Here is an 8,048-nt window from a genome sequence, read left to right as displayed (position 1 = left end):
AAGTGGCAGTGGAGTTTGTCCCACCAGCCCCTCTTTACATGCAGCTCTACCAAATGGAATAATCCCTTCTGGACTCATAGCATGGATAAATAGAAGCATATATCAATTCCTGGTTTAGGATCAAATATAGACACAACAGAATATTGAATTGGCTCAAATGGCCCACCCACAGAGTCACAGTTTGCCCCCCTCCCGTGTAAACTCTGCCAAAACCCTATCAGTTGAATCCAAGTACCCCCTTCTGCACAAGATTGAGTAGCCTGGTAACTTGGATCTCTTAATCAAACAGAGCTATCATCCTTCCCCTACCCAAAGTTCCCCAGCAAACTCAGCTTTTTCCTTAAAGTAGCTAAGGCAGGGGTTGGGGGAAAGGGAAGGGTAATGGGGGTGAAGAGAGAGAGTGACCCCAGGCCAGTAAGCAAGACTTGTTCACTTTGTCTCTAGCATCCCAGCAGCTGCTTATGGCTCAACCAAGCACTTTTTTGGTTCACCCAAAACCCTGTATCATCCTTGGGGACTCTTTCCTCCCACTGGGAAGAGAGTAAGCAACCACCAAAAGCACCATTTGGGGATGCTTGTTTCAATCCTACCTCCCACCCCGCAGTCTCTTTAACAGGTGGGACAGTGGGAAGTTCTTCCTTCCCCACTGTTTGGGCGAGAGCATTCACTACCAGGTCCCATGGGTATTCACTTCTGGTATCTTTAACCCAGGCTGCAAAGGGTCTTCATCCTTCTCTTTTCTCTTGCCGAAAAGCCACTATCTCAATCAGCATCTCACTCTTATTGCCAATTTTCAATAATTGGAGGAGCTGAATTTTTTTTTTTTTTTTTAATGCTATGGGCAAGCTAAGAAATTAGCCTACTGGAGTTTCTTGGATGCTGACAGAAGACATGAGAGCTCTGGTTCAGGGAAAGACTCTTAAAGCACTGCAAACCCATGAGCTTCATGTTTCATTTCTCCTTGCCCTGACACCCACAGGAGCCATGTGAAATGGACCCAGGTGTACAGTGCACAGAGTGGGTCTGTGTCACAGCTGAGGAAACCTGATCTTCAGAAACCCCAGTCCTTTAAAGGAGCTGCCAACAAAATGTGACCTCAGTTGCCTATCAAGATAATAGGATCCCTCAAGAGTGTTCAGGGGAAAGTCCTAGCTATTCCATACTAGATGGGCCACTGGCTGAGCTCCTCCTGTTCCTCCTCTCATACTTCAGGATATTCTCAGACCCCAGCCCTCAGGCCGGATGGCTAAAATCCATCTCTTATCTCTAGAAGCTTTGCCATGTGGTCCTGACGTGACAGCTTTCTTTTGTAAAAGATTCCATTTCTTCCTCTGATGGCTTGGCTCCTTATCTTTTCCAAAGCCGTGGGGGAAACCTGTGGAAGTGAGCATAGAGATGAGAAAGATTCCTTTCCCTCTCCTGGGAGATGTTCTCCTTCCTCAGCCTCCAGTGGAAAGAACCCAGAGACCTACTTTCTTCTAACACTGTCCTTCCCCATTCCTTCCACAGGAAGCTTTCACCTCAGCCCTCTTCAGAGACCTCGTCCCCAATGGTAATAGCTTCCTCAGAATCCAGCTTTGAGGCCTTTGAGGTCTGGGGTCTGTCAGGAAAGGCTGCTGGGCTGGTGAGAAGAAATAAAGCACCACAGGCCTGGTGTTCTGGCCAACAGAAGTGGACTTGGTGATGCGAAAAGAATCTCTTCAAAGTTTTAGTTAGGGTCTAGGGTCTTATCCATTTTGCTCAAGAAGCTCTTGAAGGATTGAAGTTGTGGCAGGAGACTAGAATTTGAAGCCAATTGGGTGAGCTCAGGAGGAAAATACATGATTTTTTTTTTAAGTCACCAGTACAAATTCCACCATCTGACTTAAGGTCCAGGTGCAGTCATCACTCCAAGATGATTTTCCTGACCAGGAGAGAAGTCAGTGCAGACTGAGTGACTCCAAAGTTCAATTAAATCCCTGGAAGAACATACCCATTGCAGATGTCTTCAAGTCTTCTACACTCCAGCCTGACTTTGAAGACAATTAAAGCCTTGGAGATAAAACAGGTATAACACTAATGAATATATTTGCCAGGTTAATAAGTACGTCATATCCAGTATTCTTTCACTGACTTTAAAAACTGCCCTTCATCCTACAGTGTTTTTCAAAGGTCCTTGCCATCTGGGCTGCTTGGTTCCCTCCAGCCATTCTCCTCTGGCTTTTAGTGAGGGAAGATGGGTTTTGCCTGGTCAAACCTCCTTGAACTGTTCATTAGCAATCCCTCAGAGGTCAGCTCCCAGCGCTTTTCAGAGACTCTACAAATGGCAGAGGAAAGAGCCTGAAGTCCAGTGGTTCTGAACCAAGGGCTATTTTGCCTCCCTCCCCAAGGGGACATTTGGGAGTATCCAAAGACATGTTTCGTTGTGACAACTGGGGCGGGGTTGCTCCTGGCATCTAACAGGTGGAGTCCAGGGATGCTGATTAGCGATGCACAGGACAGCCCCTCACAGGATTTTCCAGCCAAAAACATCAGTGGTGCCAAGGTTGAGATACCTTGTGGGGGCAGGTATAACACTAACTTCAAATTAGCTGGGCAGCTTGTTGGCACAGCGTTCCACATTTGTTGAACCAAGCCCTCATTCATACTCAGGTGCACTGAATTTAAGTGGTATCATCACATAGTAGGTTTAAGAAATTAGCATAACTATTTTTCTGTTGTTACCAAGCTCCAGTGGCTTTTCGCAGAAGCTAATCTTGATTATTATAGTTTGGGACTCTGTCTGTCTGGGGTTAATAGTGATTTCAGGTTCTCTCCCTTCCCCTCCCCTTTCCTGGTTCCTCTTTCCTCCCTCGGGGTAATTTAAATGACTAGCAGGTACTGTTCTGACTTTGGGGGAGAGGCAGCTGAGCAGTTATTAACAATGCCCAATCCCGCAGACCCCCACAGGAGGGCAGCCCCCACTGGTCTTTTGTCCTCTGCACCATCCACACTGCCTTCAACCCTGAAGCCTTCTCAGCCCCCATCTCCTCCCCCACGTCCCGACTTGTAGGCCTTCCTGGGTTTCTACTCACCTTCTCTTCTCAGCACCGGGGCCACTCCAGGTCTCCCAAATCCTTTATGGGAGGGTTGCCCTTCCAAAGCAGTGGGGAATTTTCACCCGCTCCTACAACCCTCCGGAGCCCTGGGAGACTAGGGTTTCAGGGAAAGGTGGTGGTGGGGAACTACCTTAGGCCTTCTCTTGGCCTTCTGAGCCCTCCTGCCGTTTCCACTCAGCTGGAGTTGCCCTACGCTAGTTAGGCTCTCCAGCCCAGTTATCTTAGGCAGAAGTTATATAAAAGTCACTTGGTTTTCTGGTCTGCAAATTCATGGGGGGTTTCTATTGTGAGCCCACTCCTCCTCAGATATGCCCTACAACGGGGTGTAGCAGAAGGAAGCGGCTCAGCCTCTCCCAGGAACACTCACTGACTTAACTCTCAATCATCTTCCAATTCTCAGTCCTTCCTCACCATGGGTCCCCCTTTTGTGGCTGAAAACATCTTTCCACCACATCCTTTGTCATTAATAAAGTAACACGTCCTAGACAGAGGCACTTGTGTGTACAGAGTCCAAAGACAAGTGGCCATGCTCTGGCTTCAAATTAGGACATCTGTAACTAGAAGCCTTGAGGGGGAAAATAAAAGCGCCTTGTTGGTTCTGTCATGCTTTGGTGTTACTAGAGGAGAGACTGGGATAAAAGGCGAGCAGGGAAAAAGCCACCTTCATTGCACCTGCTGGCTATTTTGGCAAAGCGAGCTCCTGCTGTGGCCCGCTCACCCACCACTGGGAGCTGCTGTGCGGGAGCAGCGTGCGAGTTGCAGACTTCCCCAGGGAAGGCTAAGCACGCAGAGATGCACACGAAATGTCTCAATTGTAAGCAACGCCAGGACCAAGGGAACCAAATAAGACTGGTTTGCAGGCTGATTTGTCCCATGTGCCGTAGGGTGGGCTTGACTCGACCCTCAGCCCAGCACTGTGGCGACAAGAAGCACACACAGAGACAGAGAGTAGAACCGCCCTTCCAGACCCCGAGGAAGAGACTTACCCACCAGAAAGCCCGCCGCCCACAGCCGGGATCCAGGGTCGCTGTTTGCGGAGGCGCTGAGGCCACGTGCTCTGAGGTGCTCGGATTCCGACCGCCCCCCGCTCAGCGATCAGCTGGAGGCTGGCGCAGCGTCAGGTTACAGCTGAGTCAGGTGACGCCAGCTGTGCGGAAGGGGAAGCAGCACCGTCTTCTCTGTGGGCTTCCCGGGCTGATTGGTCCCGGAGCCCTCAGGAGCCAGCCTGTGAGGGAAGATGGTCCTGCCTCTCCCTGTAGGGTACTGGTGCACCTGGGATTTAAATTGTAAAGACCATGAGATGGAAACACAGGGTTTTCCCATTTCTTTGTCTCATACATATGTTAATCTTCTTGCATATGTGTGGCTTCTTGAATAATATGACATTTTACATGCATTAAAACTTCATATCAATGATGTCATATTGTACTTCAACAGCTGCTTTTTCCCATTCAAAGCATGATTGTAAGATTTGTCTATGTTAATCCATGAAATCTAGTTCTTTTTTTTTTTTTTTTTTTTTTTTACCTCTGTGTAGCAAAGGGTTGGCAAACTAGGGCAAAATCCTGCCCACTGCCTGTTTTTATAAATAAAGTTTTCTTGGAACATGACCAAGCCTTCATTATCTGTGGCTGCTTTCAGGCTACAACAGCAGAGTTGAATAGTTATGACCAAGCTAAGCCTAAAATATTTACTGTCTAGCCTTTTACAGAAAAAGAGTACCAATCTCTGCCCTATAGTATTCCATCAAATGAATTTCTCACTATTTACTTACCCGTTCTCTGACTAACATGTAAGTTCTTTTCAATGTTTAAGTAATGCTACAATAAACAAGCTGTGCATATATATATATATATAAAAATATATATATATATGGCATGTGAACATGTATACAGGAGAGAGACTTCCTCTAGGATAGTCACACAATTTTTGCACATCTTTCATTACATTTATTACAAATTATAATTTTCTTCTGATTGTAAATGTGTCTTTTTAAACTAATACCTTTTATAACTGGTTTATAGGGACAGAAATAATTGTTTACCTTGATTTCATGTTTACTTTCCTTACTGTATGAGTAAGAATTGAGCTTGGCTGCATGTAAAAGAAACCTGATGACAATGACTTATCCAACTACAACTTTGTGTTTTCTTACATACCAAGGGCTCTGGAGGCAGACATTTCAGAGAGAGTACAATGAGTTGTTCTTGGAAACTGCTCTGCACATAAGCAAGGGCTGAAGCTGCTCCCTTCCATCAACTCATTCTTATTCCAGATAGGAGTAACAGTAGCTAGCACTTATAAATGTTTACTATGTGCCAGGCAATGGTCTAATGCTCTACATGTATTAACATTAGTCTTAACAATTGTGAGAAACAAGCACTATACCTAAAAAGGAATAAACGTTCATCTGATTGTGGAGAAGAAAAGAAATTTATTCACAATCTTGCAAGAATGGACACGCAACCAAATTGTGGTGACTGGCAGGCAAAACAATAGAACACAGTACTATTTATGCCCTAAGCCTAACACACAAGTACCTGCCCTGTTTCTCCATTGGCTGGATACTCCAGAGGTTACATCCTATTCGACAGGCCTAACTAACTGCACAAATTTGAAAAATTTTAAACAAGTCTCCACCCCTGACTATAACTGTTACGCCCATATAAGGCACTGACACCACTCCTATGCTTATGTGGCCTCTTTTCTTTGCTCCCTAACTGCAGAGCCAGTTGGTAACAAATTATGAGGCTATTTTTTAGGAGCCTCCACCCCTGAGACTCCACCTTGCAAGGACAGTGGGCAGATAAACAGGAGGACCGGCTGCCAACTACGTCTTGTCTTCTTGACCCTCTGCTATCCCCCCCCAGAGCTGCCCCCACCCTGTGTGAAAGCTAAACTTAATCTCATTCCCACACAATGAAATTGGTGCTTGGGGAAACAGAGGCATAGAGAGATTAAGCACCTTGATCAATGTCACCCAGCTAGGCAGTGGTGGAGCTGAGCTTTGAACCCACGTAGTCTGGCTCCAGCATCTTTTCTCTTATTTACAGTAACACAGGTGAAGAGTGAAGGGCAAAGATGGTGCCAGCTAAGTCTGTCCATTTTTATCAGGAAATCAATAGCTTTCCAAGAAGCCCCACTTAGGAGATGACTGCTCACACTTCTTTGGCTAGAAACATGTCACATAACTACATTTAGCTGCAAGGAAGTATGGGAGATTAAGTTTTTATAACCTCCCTTTACAAAAGCAAAGTACTTTTGATAGGAAAGAATGGGAAAATGGATTCTGGAATGGTGACTGACTCTGTTTGCCCCTATCTGCTCCTTTGGTTATACAACAGTCATGTGTAGCTATTTTTGCAAACATAGAAAACACTCACTCCCTACCCAAAGGAGAGGATCCCAAAGTCTGCTTCGGTTATGGATCCAGCTTGAAGTCCATGATCTCTGGGTGATATGGACTTCAGGTCCAAGTTGGTCTTCATGGTATCATGATAAATAAGTTAAAAAAAATTCTAATATACAGTGGTGAAGAAGTAACAGGATAAACAGAATAAAAACCTCCCACCTAGAAGAGGGGAGAATGAGAAACACACAGCAGTCATTAATCCAGGCACAAAAGGACAGATATCGTATGATTCCACTTACATGAAATAGCTAGAATATGCAAACTCATGGAGGCAGAAAGCAGAACACAGGCTGCCAGGGGTGGGAAGGTGGGGGATGGGTAACTAATGCATAATGGGTACAGGGTTTCTGTTTGGGGTGATGGAAAATTTCGGGTAATGGATGGTGGTGAAGGTAGCAAAAAAAAATTAAAATTAATTAAAAATAACTAGTACTATATTTGGGTGAATGTATTGAAAAACTATGAGACTTTGAGCCTGGAACATCTTATTGCCAGGAAGTAAGGCTTCTTTCTCAGGTTGTAAAATATTTCCTGAAAGAGTGAGGGGCCAGGTAGATGAGATGCAAATTGACCAAGATGGAATAATTTGGACATCAAAAGAAATTTAAAATCCTAATTAGTTAAAATTTATTCAAACATCATGGACCCATGATACACAAAAGAATAAAAATATGCTTTCTTAACATAGCTAAAATAACTTAAAATTAACAGTTTGGTGTTTCCTGAAAAAGTCAAACATAGAACTACCATATGACCTGGCAATCCTGCTTTTAGGTACATACTCCAAAGAATTGAAAGCAGAGGCTCCAAAGCAGGTGTCAATTTGTACACAGATGTTCACAGCAGCATTATTCACAGTAGCCAAGGGGTGGAGTTAGCCGAGGTGCCCATCAACGGATGAATGGACAAAGTGTGGTAGATATGTGCAGTAGAATGTTATTCAGCTGTAGAAAGGAAGGGGTTCCCATACATGCTGTAGCATGGATGAACCTTGAAGATACCTGTTGCGTGAGCTATGCCAGACACAGAAGGACAGCTTTTGTATGATTCCACTTATATTCTCGCAAATAATTAGCCTCATTTACAAACATTTAGAATCCCTTAAAAATTTAAACCACATTTAACAATTTAACTCTTCTAATACGAAACAGGGCCAATTTACAAATTAAACTGGTGTTTGACTTCTGGGAAGAAATGACCTGAGAGAAAATAATACAACTTGAATTGAAGTGATTCTACACTCCTTGACCATATTGCAATAAATTTCTCTATTTCCTGGTCAGATAATGTGTCTTTTTAAACAGTCTTACCTGTCTTACTGACCACTCTTCCAGTCGCTAAATGAAGGGGTTACCCTTTAGAGCTAGGGCAGCCTGCCTGCCTGATGGCCCTCATGAGCCTCGCCTCCCAGTACCCAGGCCCTCAGATAGTCCCCTCTCATATATATTTTTTAAATGCAATTTTATAGAGATATATTCACATCCAATATAACTCATCCAAAGTATACAATCAATTGCTCACCGTGTCATCATATAATTGTGTATTCATCACTGCATTTT

The 8,048-nt window shown here is 44.5% G+C and overlaps 1 long non-coding RNA gene across 2 annotated transcripts; it reads right to left on the bottom strand.

Annotated features, from left to right (window-relative positions):
- Window positions 1–795: 795 nt before the first annotated feature.
- On the bottom strand, window positions 796–4,209 carry LOC119505239. 2 transcript variants are annotated; one of them, XR_005210698.1, is made up of 2 exons: window positions 4,064–4,209; window positions 796–2,031 (listed from the first exon to the last, which is right to left on the bottom strand). It is a non-coding gene; the product is annotated as an uncharacterized LOC119505239 (long non-coding RNA). The 2 variants fall into 2 exon arrangements; XR_005210699.1 differs by having other exon boundaries at window positions 4,068–4,209.
- Window positions 4,210–8,048: the final 3,839 nt, after the last annotated feature.

Source organism: Choloepus didactylus, chromosome 10 (genome assembly GCF_015220235.1).
Source record: "Choloepus didactylus isolate mChoDid1 chromosome 10, mChoDid1.pri, whole genome shotgun sequence".
In the NCBI taxonomy this organism is placed as follows: domain Eukaryota; kingdom Metazoa; phylum Chordata; class Mammalia; order Pilosa; family Megalonychidae; genus Choloepus; species Choloepus didactylus.
Note: the sequence above shows the minus strand (reverse complement) of the source record. Positions and strands in the feature narration are given on the sequence as shown.